The 15,561-nt window shown below is 46.3% G+C and overlaps 1 pseudogene; it reads right to left on the reverse strand.

Moving 5' to 3' along the window:
* Positions 1-6,242: 6,242 nt before the first annotated feature.
* LOC141998881 (olfactory receptor 6F1-like) lies at positions 6,243-7,183 on the reverse strand (annotated as a pseudogene).
* Positions 7,184-15,561: the final 8,378 nt, after the last annotated feature.

Here is a 15,561-nt window from a genome sequence, read left to right on the forward strand (position 1 = left end):
CCACGCACCCTTCTCCGCCGGAGAACTGGCAAAATTTAGAAGGCGGGGTGATAGAGCGGCTCTGGAAATGGACGAGGCTACTCCGATGTCTCTCCCTCCGAGGGAGAGCACTGGTGCTTAATCAACTAGTCCTGTCCATGCTCTGCACACCAGACACACTGCTCTGAGCAGCATGGTAAGGGGGTTGGGGGGTTGGAGAAGGGGCATGGGGTCCCAAGAGACAGTCAGGGGACAGGAGCAGGAGGGGTTGGATGGGTCAGGGGTTTTGGAGGGGGCTGTCAGGGGACGGGGGTGTGGAGAGGGATCGGGGCAGTCAAGGAACAGGGAGCAGGGGGGGTTGGATGGGGTGGAGGTTTGGGGGGGCAGTCAGGGGCAGGGAGCAGAGGGGTTAGATGTGTCAGGGGTTCTGGGTGGGGGCAGTCAGGGGACAGGGAGAGGTTGGATAGGTGTGGGAGACCCGGGGGTTTGTCAGGGGGCAGGGCTGTGGACAGGGGATGGGTCAGTCAGGAGACAGGGCCATCAGGGGAGAGGTAGGGGGTGGAGTTCTAGGGGGGCAGTTAGTTGGGGGGGGGTCTAAGGAGGGGGCAGTTGGAGACAAGGAGAAGGAAGGTTTAGATAGGGGGTGTGGTCCCGGGGGGCGGTTAGGGGCAGGGGTCCTGGGAGGGGCAACCAGTGGACAAGGAGCAGGGGGGGTCGGATGGGTTGGCGGTTCTGTGAGGGGCAGTCAGGGGGCGAGAAGTGTGAAGGAGTGGATAGGGGGCAGGGCTACCACTCCCCCCCCCATGGAATGTCCTCTTTTTTGAAAGTTCAAATATGGTAACCCTACCCTATGGGCCAAGCCTCCACTCCTGAGAGTTCAGGTGAACCTCCCCCTGTTCTCAATGAGTCTTTGGCTTTAGCTGCTGGGCCTGCCTGCCGAGACAGAGGACTCAGTATTTCCATCAGGCTGCTCAGTTGCCAATGCAGCCATCCAAAGAAGTGAAGAATGGAAGCGAAAGAGCAAAGCTGGAGAATCCACTGAGCTCCTGCAATCAAGTGAGCACAGCCTGGGAGAGAAGAGGGAAAGCTTGAAAGTGGCTGGTGGCTGTAGGGAGCCAGGGGTGGAGCAATAAACAGTTCATGATGAATCCTACAGGCTTCGTCTTGTGTGGTGAAGGGGTTAAAATGGGTCTAGTTACAATCACATTCAACTTTACAAATCGCTGTGTATGATTGAAGGGCAGGTCTAGAAAGGGCAGAGGTCACTCGAGGAGCTTCAAGTCTCAGATTCTGTCCCTATTACCTGCTTTGACCAGCTGATCTCAACCCAACACCTCCCTCAGGTGAAAGCAGTGGTGAGCATTTTCCCTCCTTTTCTGGATTAGCTGCCAGAATAGGGACAGGATACATGTGGCCAAGGAAATAGAGAGGCATGGGGGTCACTTGCAGAGTTGCCTGTTAATGCAGCTCCCTTGGGGGAACACTGTAGGGTTCTGTGCATTCAGGGGCACCATTTCCAATTTTGGTGGTGGCGGGGAGGATAATTTCATCATGATTCCAGGGGCTACTTAGGCACCTGAAAACTCTCATGTTTTGGCCAATAACTTAGCAAAGAGCTGACAGGAACACTTGCCAGACTGCTTTCCGGGGAAGACAGCTATAAGAATGGATCCAGGGAATGGTTCTGTCTCTCTGAGCTGTTTGAACATTTTCAGGGAACATTCCAGATGCGAGACAGAGATCCCCAAAGTTATCCTGGGTAACCCTGAGAGACTTATGGAAAACTAGCAGATACCACATCTCTGCTGTTCCTTTGTTACTAACTCTTTAGCGAGAGAGACCCTGCCAGGACTCGTGGGTTCTATCCCAGCTCTTGGAGGGGAATGGGGTCTAGTGGGTCACATGGTGCATAGTGCAGGTGCTCGCTTCTGATATATCAGTCGGGTCGTTTGTGTGAAAGCCAGGCTGGTGTTTGTGCATGTTCCTGTAGCGCCTAGAGGCCCCCGTTGAGATCAGGGCCCCATCGCGCCGGACACTCCACACAGAAACAGTCTCCAGAGGCTGTGGGGGACAGTGTGGTGTAGTATCGTGCCATAGAGTGCTGGACTGGCATTTGGGATATGGGGGTTCTAAGCCTTGGGCTGCGGTGTGACTTTTGGGTGTCACTTGGCTTCCTTGTGACTCTTCTTCCCCACCTATAAAGAGATCGATGGACGAGAAATACTCCATGAGAACTAGACGTTGCTATCGTCCTTTGTTCTGATTCTCCAGCCTCAGTCCCCTCTTCTCCTCTTTATTTTCTATATTTCCATCCTACAGTCTGTCTCCACGCAACTGCTTCTCCCTACAAGACCTGTGCATCCTTTAAATGCCCCTTGAACCCTACTTCTTGCTTTCCTTTGTCGGTTTTTATAGAAACATTTTGCTAAAATACTGAAAATGCAACAAAGTGATTCTGAAGTTAATTTTCAGCTTTCACAGACTGAACCTTTCATTTACCCCAGGTTAACTCTGCACTAGTGTCTTGCATAGATTGTGAGCCATGGCTGCAGTGGGATACAGTCCCATTAGGCAGCTGTGGGAATTGTGTGCTGCCCCATGCACCTTAGTGGGGTGTTAACCAGGCGCCAGCACCAGAGCAGAGCTCGGAGAGGCTGGACTGACCCAGGCAGGGGAGGGAATTGCATTGGCACGGTGTAGAGAGTCTATGTGTGTCTAGCCAGGACGGTTGTGGGGAGAGCTGTTTTTCTGTATGCTGTGCCGGGGGGAGGGAATGTGTGTGCCCCCTGCTAGAGATCCTAAAGTGGGTCTGCTCCCGGCTTGCCTGGGTTAAATAAAAGCATTGTGGGATTGTTAAGAGTGGTGCTTTTCTAGGTTACTCTGACCCCCGTAGAGTCAGGGCTGTTGTTTGTGCCGAGGGGCATGGATGGGAGCTGGGACCCCTTCCCCAAGGCCGTCACTACTGATATGCAAAGTAAGCAGCTGCGTAGGGCACCAGGAAATTTGGGGCACCAAATTTCCTGGTGCCCTGAGCAGCTGCTTGCTGCTCCGCCCCAGCCCTGCTCCCACTCCACCCCCTCCCCAAAGCCCCCACCCCTGCTCCGCCCCAGCCCCACATCTTCCCACATCTGCTCTGCCCCAGCCCCACCCTCACTCCCCTGAGGACTGCAGCAGGGCCGGGCCTACACTCCCCGGCAGCGGGAAATGCAGAGACCTGGCCCCAGCCATGCCGCCGGTGAGTACTTGGGGGCAGTTCTCCCCTGCCCCCCAAGCCAGCCTCCCCCCCTGGAAGCCTGGGCCCCCCCCACACACCCCCGCGCGGGGGGGAGGCTGTGTAGGGCCCCAGAATAGCTAGGGACGGCCCTGCCCTTCCCCAACCCTGGGTAACCCCCACCTGACATCGGTTAAGGCTGAATCTTAACAAATACCCCTCCCCTCCCTCTGTATGGAGCGTTCAGACTTCCCTCTCCCCTGGTGCCGGCTGCTCTGCTCAACCATCTACCACCTCAGGAGGCATCTGCCCCGGCTCTGGCTAAAGGCTCGCACACAAGAGGCAGCCTCTGTTAGCAGCCTCCTGGACCAAGATGCTGGGAAATATCCCACAAGGGCAGCATGCTTCCCTCACAATGCCCGCAGCTGACTGAAGGAACCAAACAACAACACTCCACCCTTGCTACCTCGTGCACTACAACATCTGCCCACCTCCGGGAGGTTCACCTGGCAACAATATTCCCGGCTTCCCAGATGCATGAAGTAAGTGCATCCTGCAGTGACAGTGCCCCACTCTCTAGGCAAGGCACTAGTGAGCAATTGACCTGACCGTGACGGCAAACCCCAATCTGTGAAGATAGAGAGGGAGGGAAGGAATGGATTTTGCAATGAGCTATGGTGCAAGTGAGGGGCAGTGGAATGCACCTGGCAGGGACGGCACCCCAAATCAGTGCAGGGGGCGAATGCACCCAGCAAGGACTGTACCCCTGAGTCAGAGCAAGGAGGAGTGCGGAGAACTCCATTCTGACTTCTAAGTTCTGTGTCTCTCAGAAAAATGTATCTTTGTCACAGTGAATTCTCAGGCAACACTGACAGTGTTTGATTTAAAGGGGAGCCATCCACCCAGCTCCAGTTCCTGGTGTGGGACGTGTTGTTCAGGCTGATCCAGACGTGTAAAGCAAGCATCTGGGTCTTATGCCCCCTGCATATACAGAGACCCCCCGCTCCCCCATCTCCCCAGGAGATCTATCAGAGACCCAAAACATGCAACTAAAATGGATTCTGACCCAACGGGGCCAGCACACTGCATGATACCCTCTCACTGGAGAGCTTCAGTGGTACTGAAGAATAGACCAGTTCCCTGAGAGTTGCTGAGTGGTGAAGGAGTAAAAAATTAGTGGCACTACGTTGATTCACACCAGCTGGGGAACTGGCCTTGTGCATTTCACTTTACCATCTCCTCTTGGTCCTGGATCTTGAGCATTTGTGAATTCCTCGACTCACAGTCTTTCCGGTTCTCGGTCCAGATCTGACTCCTTTTAGAATCCCAGTCGCACTTTTCCTGGTGCGCCCACCAGTCCTTGGGGCAGAGTTCGCACTCGGCGCCCCCTGGAAGAAAAAACAGAGACTTCCGTGAACTCACATAAAGCCAATATAATTTTTTTTCAAGCCAGTCAAAAGCCCTAGTCCTCAGTGGCCGCTAGGAGCCAGACTCCCAGCTGGTGTCGGTCACCATAGAGCACATCAATTTACACCAGCTCAGGAACTGGCCCTAGAGCATGAAATTTAGGATGAAATTTAATAGTGAGAAGTGTAAGGTCATGCATTTAGGGATTAATAACAAGAATTTTAGTTATAAGCTGGGGACGCATCAATTAGAAGTAACGGAGGAGGAGAAGGACCTTGGAGTATTTTTTCACATCATTCTTGTAGTGTGGAGCCCAAAACTCGACACAGTACTCCAGAAGAGGACTCACCAATCTCAAATAGAGGGGAACGATCACGTCCCTCGATCTGCTGGCAATGCCCCTACTTGTACATCCCAAAATGCCATTGGCCTTCTTGGCAACAAGGGCACACCGTTGACTCATATCCAGCTTCTCGTCCACTGTACCCCCTAAGTCCTTTTCTGCAGAACTGCTGCCTAGCCATTCGGTCCCTAGTCTGTAGCGCTGCATGGGATTCTTCCGTCCTTAGTGCAGGACTCTGCACTTGTCCTTGTTGAACCTCATCAGATTTCTTTTGGCCCAATCCTCTAATTTCTCTAGGGCCCTCTGTATCCTATCCCTTCCCTCCAGCATATCTACCACTCTTCCCAGTTTAGTGTCATCTGCAAACTTTCCGAGGGTGCAGTCCACACCAACCTCCAGATCATTAATGAAGATATTGCACAAAACCGGCCCAAGGACCGACCCTTGGGGCACTCCGCTTGATACCAGCTGCCAACTAGACATGGAGCCATTGATCACTACCCCTTGAGCCCAAGGATCTAGCCAGCTTTCTATCCACCTCATAGTCCATTCATCCAGCCCATACTTCTTTAACTTGCTGGAAAGAATACTGTGGGAGACCATGTCAAAAGCTTTGCTAAAGTCAAGGAATAACTCTTCCACTGTTTTCCCCTCATCCACAGAGCCAGTTATCTCATCATAGAAGGCAATTAGATTAGTCAGGCATGACTTGCCCTCGGTGAATCCATGCTGACTGTTCCTGATCACTTTCCTCTCCTCGAAGTGCTTCAGAATTGATTCCTTGAGGACCTGCTCCATGATTTTTCCAGGGACTGAGGTGAGGCTGACTGGCCTGTAGTTCGCCGGATCCTCCTTCTTCCCTTTTTTAAAGATGGGAATGTAGGTGTTGTGTGTGTTTTTATAATGTAGGTGTTGTATGTGTCTGGGTGTATCTTTCACCCTACAAGGGATGGATGCTCAGCATCCCAACTGCATCCATTTACCCTGCACCCTCTCCCTGAGCACAATCTCCCCACATTGTCTGAACTTCGATCAGTCACCAGTTCAAGTTTCCCACCAGCCCAGTAGTTCCCACCAATGGCATCTGATATTGGTCCAAAAAAGAACGGGGTCATGGGTTTTTAAAAGGTCTATGCACCTCCATTTCTCCCAGGGCTGTGACTCTGCAAAAGCATGACAAGAAACCAATGGAAACGAATGGAAACGTGACCTTGTACTTTAGTAGGCTTTGATACTGACCCCAAATCACCCCATGTTATATCTATTTCATTGTAACCTAAGGAAACAGATCAGCTAACATTGTCAAAAGCTGCATTTTCTCCAAGTTTTCATCAGGGCCTCCTTGACCTCTTTATTTCTCAGGCTGTAGATGATGGGATTGACCAGGGGAGTCAGGAGAGTGTAGAAGACAGAGATAACTTTCTTGAAGTCACTCAGTGTGTTGGTCGTTGGGAACATATAGACAGTTAGCAGAGTTCCATATAAAATGGTCACCACAATGAGGTGGGAAGAGCAGGTGGAAAAGGCCTTTTGCCTCCCGGTGGTGGAAGGGATTCTCAGGATGGTCGCAATGATACAGATGTAGGACATCAAGGTAAATAGGAATGGGAGCAGTGAGAAAATCAAGATGAGTGTGAAAGCCAACATTTCCATCAGGTGAGGATCATTACAGGAGAGATTTATCAGGGGGATAAGATCGCAAAAGAAATGGTTAATATCATTGAGGCCACAGAAAGTTAACTGTGATATTGAGAATGTTGTTATGCCATTACCTAGGAAGCCACCTATCCAAGAAGCACCTGCAAGCTGGATCCAGGCCCTGCCACTCATACGGGCTGCATAGTGCATTGGATTGCATATCGCTAAACACCGATCCTAAGACATCACCGATAAGAGAAGGCATTCTGTACCTGCCAGAGAACCAAAGAAATAATATTGTGTGAGACACCCACTAAATGAACAGTCCTGTCCTCAGTCAGGAGACTGGCCAGCATCCTGGACAGGAGGGTCGAGGTGTAGAAGGTCTCCAAGCAGGACAAGTTTCCCAGGAAGAAGTACATGGGGGTGTGAAGATGCTGATGAGTCACAACTAAGGTCACGATGAGGATGTTCCCGGCCATGGTTGCAATGTAGATCACAAGAAATAGCAGGAAAAGAAGGATTTGCAGTTCAGGGAGAGTCCCAAATCCCAAGAGGATGAATTCTGTGATGGACGTTTGATTTCCCTGTTCCGGGCTCACCATGACGCATGCCTATGGGGAAGAAATTAACTCTGTGATATAAATGAACAACATTCACTCAGTAAATGTCAGCATTGTTTTCTTTGTCTCCGTCTTCTGGCTACCGAAAAAATAGCTGAGCTGAGAATAGAAGACAGGGGTGGGGAAATGCCATCTCTCTTGATCCCTGGGACAGATTTCAGATCTGAGCAGACTGCCGGTTAAACAAAATGTGAATCTCTCTGGAAACCTGTGTAGTACCTTGACAGATGGCACCAAGCACTCAGGTACTATAGTGTTGGGGCTCAGACACCACCTCACAGAAACACAGATAGAGGAAACAGATTAGGTAGGTATCGGTCCAAATAGTAACAGATATCACTGCCTGGTGTCTAAAAGCAGAAAAAGTAGGCTGGAGTTCCACGGCTGAAATGGGTCAGAATTTTATATTTGAGGGGAAGCCGCAACACAGAAAGAAACCAAGCAAATAGGGCTGGGAGTTGCAATGGGTGGGCAGCCAACTGCAAGTTAATTGCAGGGGAAATTGGCAGCCTAACTCTATTAGCGCCCTTTGAAAAGGTTCTGCTGAACAGACAGAAACGCCTGTCCTTCGCTAGGACAATAGTTCAGAGTCCTGCAGTAGGACGCTCCACACACAGAGACTCAGCCAGGTGACCATCTTATGCAAGGAAGAATGAAATTTGAAAAACCCTGCAGTTAGCCCCCAGTGTTGGAAATGTTACTGCTGCTCATACAGTTACCCAATCTCCTTTTAAAGCAAGAATCCATCTATTTTGCTAAAAAAAAATTACCCTCTCTTGTATAAATGATTTCTATTGGAAATTTTTAAGAAATGTTATATTGTCATATTAGTAAAGCAGTGAGGAACCCAAATTTCCATTTCATGGGTAATTCCATGATTTCAGATGATGGTTTTCATGCCAATTTTGACTTTTTAAAAATGCATTTATCGTTAATTTTATTTCTAGATTATTTTTATTTTAGATTACTTGGTTTTTTATTGTTATTGCATTTTATTTGTAAGTTTTAAAATTATTGAAATTTTATTTTATTTCATTTATAAAAAAAATCTAACAACTTTTTTTTCCCAAACAAAATTTTGTAGAAATAAATTGGTTTCCATGTAACATTTTGATCTTGATGAATTGGTATTTTCTGATGGAAAATATTCCAAGAGACATTTTTATTAGCTCTACATTTTATTCTTCTTTTCTTTACATTTGGTTAAAAATATTAATTCTCTCTCTCTTTTTGTGGCTGTCGTATCTGCCATTTTTTCAAATCTGCCAAATTTGAGACAATTATTTATTTCAGAAGGTGGAGAAAGCTACTAGGGGTGAGACTGCTGTAGATTTGATTTTGACAAATACAGAGGAACTGGTTGAGAATTTGAAAGTGGAAGGCAGCTGGGGTGAAAGTGATCATGAAATGACAGAGTTCATGATTCTAAGTAAAGGTAGGAGGGAAACAATACAATAAAGATAATAGATCTCAAGAAAGGAGATGTTAGCGAACTCAGGGAGTGGGTAGGTAAGATCCCATGGGAAGCAAGTTTAAGGGGAAAAACAGTTCAAGACAGTTGGCAATTTTTCAAAGAGACATTATTAATGGCACAAGAGCAAACTATCCTACTGTGTAGAAAAGATAGGAAGTCTGGCAAGAGACCACCCTGGCTTAACCACGAGAGCTTGAATGATCTGAAACTCAAAAAAGAGTCCTACCAAAAGTGGAAACTAGGTCAAATGACAAAGGATGAATATAAACAAATAACACAAGTATGTAGGGACAAAATGAGAAAGGCCAAAGAACAAAATGAGATTAAACTGTCTGGAGACATAAAAGGTAACAGGAAAACATTCTTCAAATACACTAGAAGTGAGAGGAAGACCAAGGACAGGGTAGGCCCGTTACTCACTGTGTGTGGCGGGGGAACAATAACAGAAAATGCGGAAATGGCAGAAGTGCTAAATGACATTTTTGTTTGTTTTCACAAAAAAGTTTAGGAGCAACTGGACATCTAACATAGTGAACACTAGTGAAAATGGGGTAGGATCTGAGGCTAAAATAGGAAAGAACAAGTTAAAAAATTACTTAGACAAGTTAGATGCTTCAAGTCACCAGGGCCCGATGAAATACTTCCTAGAATACTCAAGTAGCTGACTGAAGAGATATCTGGGCCCTTAGCAATGAGATTTGAAAAGTCAAGGAAGATGGGAGAGATTCCGGAGGACTGGAAAAGGGAAAATATAGTGCCAACCTCTAAAAAGGGCAATAAGTACAAACTGGGGAACTACAGACCAGTCGGCTTAACTTCAGTACCCGGAAACATAATGGAGCAACTAATTAAGCAATCAATTTGCAAACACCTAGAAGATAATGATGTGATAAGTAACAGTCAGCATGTATTTGTCAAGAACAAATCATGTCAAACCAACCTGATAGCTTTTGTTGACAGGATAACAAGCCTTGTGGATGGAGGGAAGGGGTAGATTTGGTATATGTTAACTTTAATAAGGCTTTTGGTATATGTTAACTTTTAAAAAGGCATCTCATAACTAGGAAAATACAAGCTAGATGGAGCTACTATAAGGTGGATGCATAACTGGTTGGAAAACAGTTCCCAGAGAGTAGTTATGAGTGGTTCACAGTCCAGCTGGAAGGGCATCACAAGTGGGATCTTGCAGAGATTGGTTCAGGGTCTGATTTTGTTCAATATCTTCATCAGTGATTTAGATAATGGCATAGAGAGTACACTTATAAAGTTTGCTGATGATACCAAGCTGGGAGGGGTTGCAAGTGCTTTGGAGGATAGAATTTAAATTCAAAATGATCTGGACAATCTGGAGAAATGGTCTGAAGTAAATAGGATGAAATTCAAGAAGGACAAATGCAAAGTATTCCACTTAGGAAGGAACAATCAGTTGCACACATACACAATGGGAAAGGACTGCCTAGGAAGGAGTACTGCGGAAAGGGATCTGGGGTCATAGTGGATCACAAGCTAAATATGAGTCAACAGTGTAAGACTGTTGCAAAAAAAGCAAACATCATTCTGTGATATATTAGCAGGAGTGTTGTAAGCAAGACAGGAGAAGTAATTCTTCCTCTCTACTCCAGGTTGATTAGGCCTCAGCTGGAGTATTGTGTCCAGTTCTGGGCGCCACATATCAGAAAAGATGTGGACAAATTGGAGAAAGTCCAGGGAAGAGCAACAAATATGATGAAAGGTCAAGAAAACATGACCTATGAGGGAAGACTGAAAAAAATGGGTTTGTTTAGTCTGGAGAAGAGAAGACTGAGAGGGGACATGATCACAGGTTTCAAGTACATAAAAGGTTGTTACAAGGAGGAGGGAGAAAAATTGTTCTTCTTAACCTCTGAGGATAGGACAAGCAGCAATAGATTTAAAATGCAGCAAGGGCGGTTTAGGTTGGACATCAGGAAAAACTTCCTAACTGTCAGGGTAGTTAAGCATTGGAATAAATTGCTAGGGAGAAAATTCCATCATTGGAGATTTTTAAGAACAGGTTAGACAAACACCTTTCGGGGATCGTCTAGATAATACTAAGTCCTACCTTCAATGCAGGGGAGTGGACGAGAAGACCTCTTGAGGTCCCTTCCAGACCTATGATTCTATGATGACTGTCTCTCTTGCCATTACTGATCCTCATAAGGACAAGGTGGTTGAGGTCATATCTTTTATTAGACACATTTAGTTAATCCTTATTAACTGCTAAGAAAGGACCTGATCCCTGCACAGAGTTATGCACAGAGTTAATTTTACACCTCAGGAATAATTCTGTTCAGTCTGAGCTTCTGTCACGGACATCAAATATAAAATTTCCACTGACTTCAAGGATGGGATACTTTAATTTCAATGGGATTTGGACAGCTAATGCTCTGAGCCTTCTTTGAAATTTATAGCTCGACTCGGCAGGATTCGGTTTCAATTGATAGATGTGGGTAAACGTCTCTGTCAGCTGAGACACTGAAACCAAGAACAGAATATATCGGTCACAGGCAGCATTAGCACAGCCTCCCCTATGCCATGCTCCAGCAGGGATGGGTGTCACCGGCCCCGCAGACATGCAGGGAGCCTTGTGCCCCCAGCTCTCACAGCACGGTGACACCCATCCCTGCAGGTGCAAGGTGCAGGACAGGCTGTGGTCCTGGAGGGAAAGAACCCAGAGACACAGCCTGGTCTGCGAGGAGGAGGATGAGTCCCTGGCAGTGGGGAAGGCCACCCTGCTGCTGGATGGCTTCTACCCATACATGGAGCCTTTCAACTCGGGGGTTACCTCTGCTATGGCCCAGGGCTCATAGTTCTCCTCCTCCTCGCAGCCCTGGCCACAGATCTCTGCTCTGCTGGGTCAGAGCAGTCACCTTCCCTGCACCTTACACCACAGTGTCTTGGACCCCTCGGCCATGTAGGGAGCCACCTGTACCTCTGTTGTCACTGCTGGGAGTCCCCTGCAACTCCATTGCTCTAACCCTGACCCCAACCCTCCCCGACCACTGAATTTCCTGCAATTAAAATAGTTAAAAATACAAAGAAACTTAAAAATACAAAACAATATTTGTTGAAATTGTACAAATAAAATCAAATTCTGCCAAGCCTGTATACAGCCAGTGTCTGCTCTCTTAGCACTGAGCACAGCAGCAAATATCAGCTCTGTTGTACCCACATCATCTCACTAACCCTCCCAATGCTCCAGCGAGGTCTGTGCCAGAAAGAAAAGTACAATCTTGTGTGTAGCATGGAGGAAAGCCTCAAGAGGAATGAAGGATGCTCCAGTGTTTGAAGAGCTCACCGTGGACTTGGCAGATGTTGCTTCAATTCCCTCCTTTGTCAAACAACTTCTGTGACTGTCAGGCCAAATTTCCAAAGGCCGGTAGGTACCTAAAAATGTGGATTGATGCCTGAGCAGGTGTGGTACCTAACGCCCACTAAGACTTTCTCTGTATCTTTAGGTGCCCAACCCCCTCTTTAAAACTGTCCCTCTGTGCATCAGGTCCCCATCTGGAAAGCAGGGATAATAGCATCTCACAGGGGTGGTGGGAGGATAGATACATTCAGTACAGTGAGGTGACCAGATACCATGGTGATGGGGGCCAGATAGGGAGCTAGGATAGCAGTGACCTGGCAGGTCGTTTCTTTGTCCAAATTCAGTCATTTTGCTTTGGGTTGGGACTTTAAGAGAGATCATTGCCCAGTTCCCCTTGGATTCCCATGGAATCAGTTATCTAACAAACTTATGTTTCTTCCAAAACCTTGAGCTGAAAGGAGTAGGAAGGAAAAGGTTGATTTACCTCTAAGGCGAGTCTATTAGCAGCTGGAGTCTCTGTTGTCACCTCCTCACTTAGCATATCAGGGACCAGGATCCAGGTTATTCAGTCCATCTTCTCTCCCCACCTCATTGACGTACTTCCATGTTCCCAGTAAATAGAATGTCATATCCCAGAACAGCTACTGAGGTGCCATTGTCATGTCAAGTAACGTGCCCTGTGCCTCATACCCTCCGCCAAGTGGGGAAAGTCTTTTCTGATTCATTATACATCCTTCTGTGGGAAGGTGCAGTCTCCCAAGGCACCTCTGTTCTGGGGAACGTAACAAGCAAGGAAAAGTTTGTCTAAAAATAAACCAAACACTGTGTCAGTAGAATCAAACTTCTAATCTCAAAGGGAAAGTCCTGGAGAGGGAAGAAACTTCTAATGCTAAAACAAATCTCTCTCTTTATTGGGCAAATGCTACGCTGACTGTCAAGAAATAACGCATTAACCCTAGAAATAAAATTTACACCTGAGATTTTCAGAGCCACTTAAGTGATTTAGACACTGAGTTCCCATCCAGTTCCCTTAGAAAGTTTTTAAAATCTCAGCAGAACATTAGCTGATCTTTCATTTTCTGCAATAAAACCTCCTGTTGCCCTTCATTGCAAGCACACGTGTACCCAGTCCCCATCCAATAAGCTCATTCAATCTGTTTGGGTAACACTTTAAAAAGAGTCTAAGTGATTTAGGAGCCTACACCCCATTTTCCAAAGTGTTTAGTTATGAAGGCTTACCAGCCTAAATCTCACTGAAAGGCAATGGGATTTAGGCTCTTATGTCACTTTTGAAGTTTGCTGAAGATTTTTTGAAAATGTTACCCTTATCTCAATGGCATTTCTAAAACGAGACGTGCTGGCTGCTGCTCAAATAAAATGCAGCTGCAACAAGGTGTTTTATACATTTAGGTTGAGATTTTCAAAGGCTGGTAACGTATACAATAAACACCCATCTCCCACGGAATTGCTATGAGAGTTTGGCACCTAACTACATTAGGCTTCTTCAAAAAGCCCAGACCATGGAAGCATGGAGGTTAGAGACCCAGGATTATAAAATGCAAATAGTTTGTTCCCAAAACCCTGACAAATTTCAGGGTTATGTTGATCTTCAGTGCCACAGCAGTTGTACAAATTAGATAATCTTGTACCAGAACTGTAGGCCTCTAATTGGTCTGTTGGAATGTTTGATAAGCAACTGAACAGTACAGATTCTGTCCTGTAGAGGACAGTGTTATATGTTGACACTAGCTGTCAAGGTTCCTTCCCCACTCTGAACTCTAGGGTACAGATCATAGAATCATAGAATAACAGAGTTGGAAGGAACCTCTGGAGGCCATCTAGTCCAACCCCCTGCCTAGAGCAGGACCAATCCCTACTAAATCATCCCAGCCAGGGCTTTGTCAAGCCTGACCTTAAAAACTTCTAAGGAAGGGGATTCCACCACCTCCCTAGGTAACGCATTCCAGTGTTTCACCACCCTCCTAGTGAAAAAGTTTTTCCTAATATCCAACCTAAACCTCCCCCACTGCAACTTGAGACCATTACTCCTTGTCCTGTCATCTGGAATCACTGAGAATAGTCTAGATCCATCCTCTTTGGATCCACCTTTCAGGTAGTTAAAAGCAGCTATCAAATCCCCCCTCATTCTTCTCTTCCGTAGACTAAACAATCCCAGTTCCCTCAGCCTCTCCTCATAACTCATGTGTTCGAAAACCTCCTAAGCTTACTTTTACCAGCTTAGGTTAAAACTTCCCCAAGGTACAAACTATTTTACCCCTTGCCCTTGGACTTCCACTGCCTCCACCAAACATTTATCTGGGTTTATTTTTATTAGGAAAACATCGTTTGCAAACGTCTTTCCCCCCAAAATCCTCCCAACCCTTGCACCCCACTTCCTGGGGAAGATTTGGTAAAAATCCTCACCAATTTGCATAGGTGACCACAGACCCAAACCCTTGGATCTTAGAACAATGAAAAAAGCATTCAGTTCTTGAAAAGAAGCATTTTAATAGAAGAAACAGTAAAAAGAATCACCTCTGTAAAATCAGGATGGTAAATACCTTACAGGGTAATTTGATTCAAAACATAGAGAATCCCTCTAGGCAAAACCTTAAGTGACAAAAAAGACACACAGACAGGAATATCCATTCAATTCAGCACAGCTATTTTCTCAGCCATTTAAAGAAATCATAAACTATCACAAAGCTAGCTAGATTACTTACTAAATTCTAAGACTCCATTCCTGTCCTGTCCCCGGCAAAAGCATCACACAGACAGACCCAGACCCTTTGTTTTTCTCCCTCCTCCCAGCTTTTGAAAGTATCTTGTCTCCTCATTGGTCATTTTGGTCAGGTGCCAGCGACGTTACCTTTAGCTTCTTAACCCTTTCCAGGTGAAAGGATTTTTCCTCTGGCCAGGAGAGATTTTAAAGGTGATTACCCTTCCCTTTATATTTATGACACTAGCCAATTCATGGTCCGATCTGAGTACAGTCAATATAATCATTTCAGTTATGTGTATTGCAATATATACTGCAACTTGACTACAAAACTGTGCTTCTTGTCCTGAAGGAAAGGTTTGTTCCAGCCTTTACAGAAGAATACAAATATGCACTTATTTCTGAAAGCAAAACAAACTAGCAGATTGTTATTCCCAGTCCTCTCCTAGCATAATTTGCTCCCTAACCATGTCCTAAGGTCTCAGTCCAATGTATCACCAGTGTGAATAATTGTGCGTCCACAAAGCTTTGTTGTTCATAATGCCCAAATGTGGAACATTTGTGGCTCACATCATTGTATTTTGGAAAAAGAGGTTTCTTTTTTTGTTTTGTTTTTTAAATAATCTCCGGCAAAACTTGCAGACAGCGAGGAAATCCCATTGCCTAACACTTTGAAGGATACATGTCTAAACGGAAAATTGGCTCTAACACAGGGATGGACCAGAATCTTCACACACTGTGGCTTAAATTTTTAATTCCCAGATTATTGACTCTTAATGACTTAAGCAATATTTCTTAACTGAAGTCATGGATTTAACAATTACTGACTATTTGCC

Source organism: Natator depressus, chromosome 14 (assembly GCF_965152275.1).
Source record: "Natator depressus isolate rNatDep1 chromosome 14, rNatDep2.hap1, whole genome shotgun sequence".
Lineage (NCBI taxonomy): Eukaryota > Metazoa > Chordata > Testudines > Cheloniidae > Natator > Natator depressus.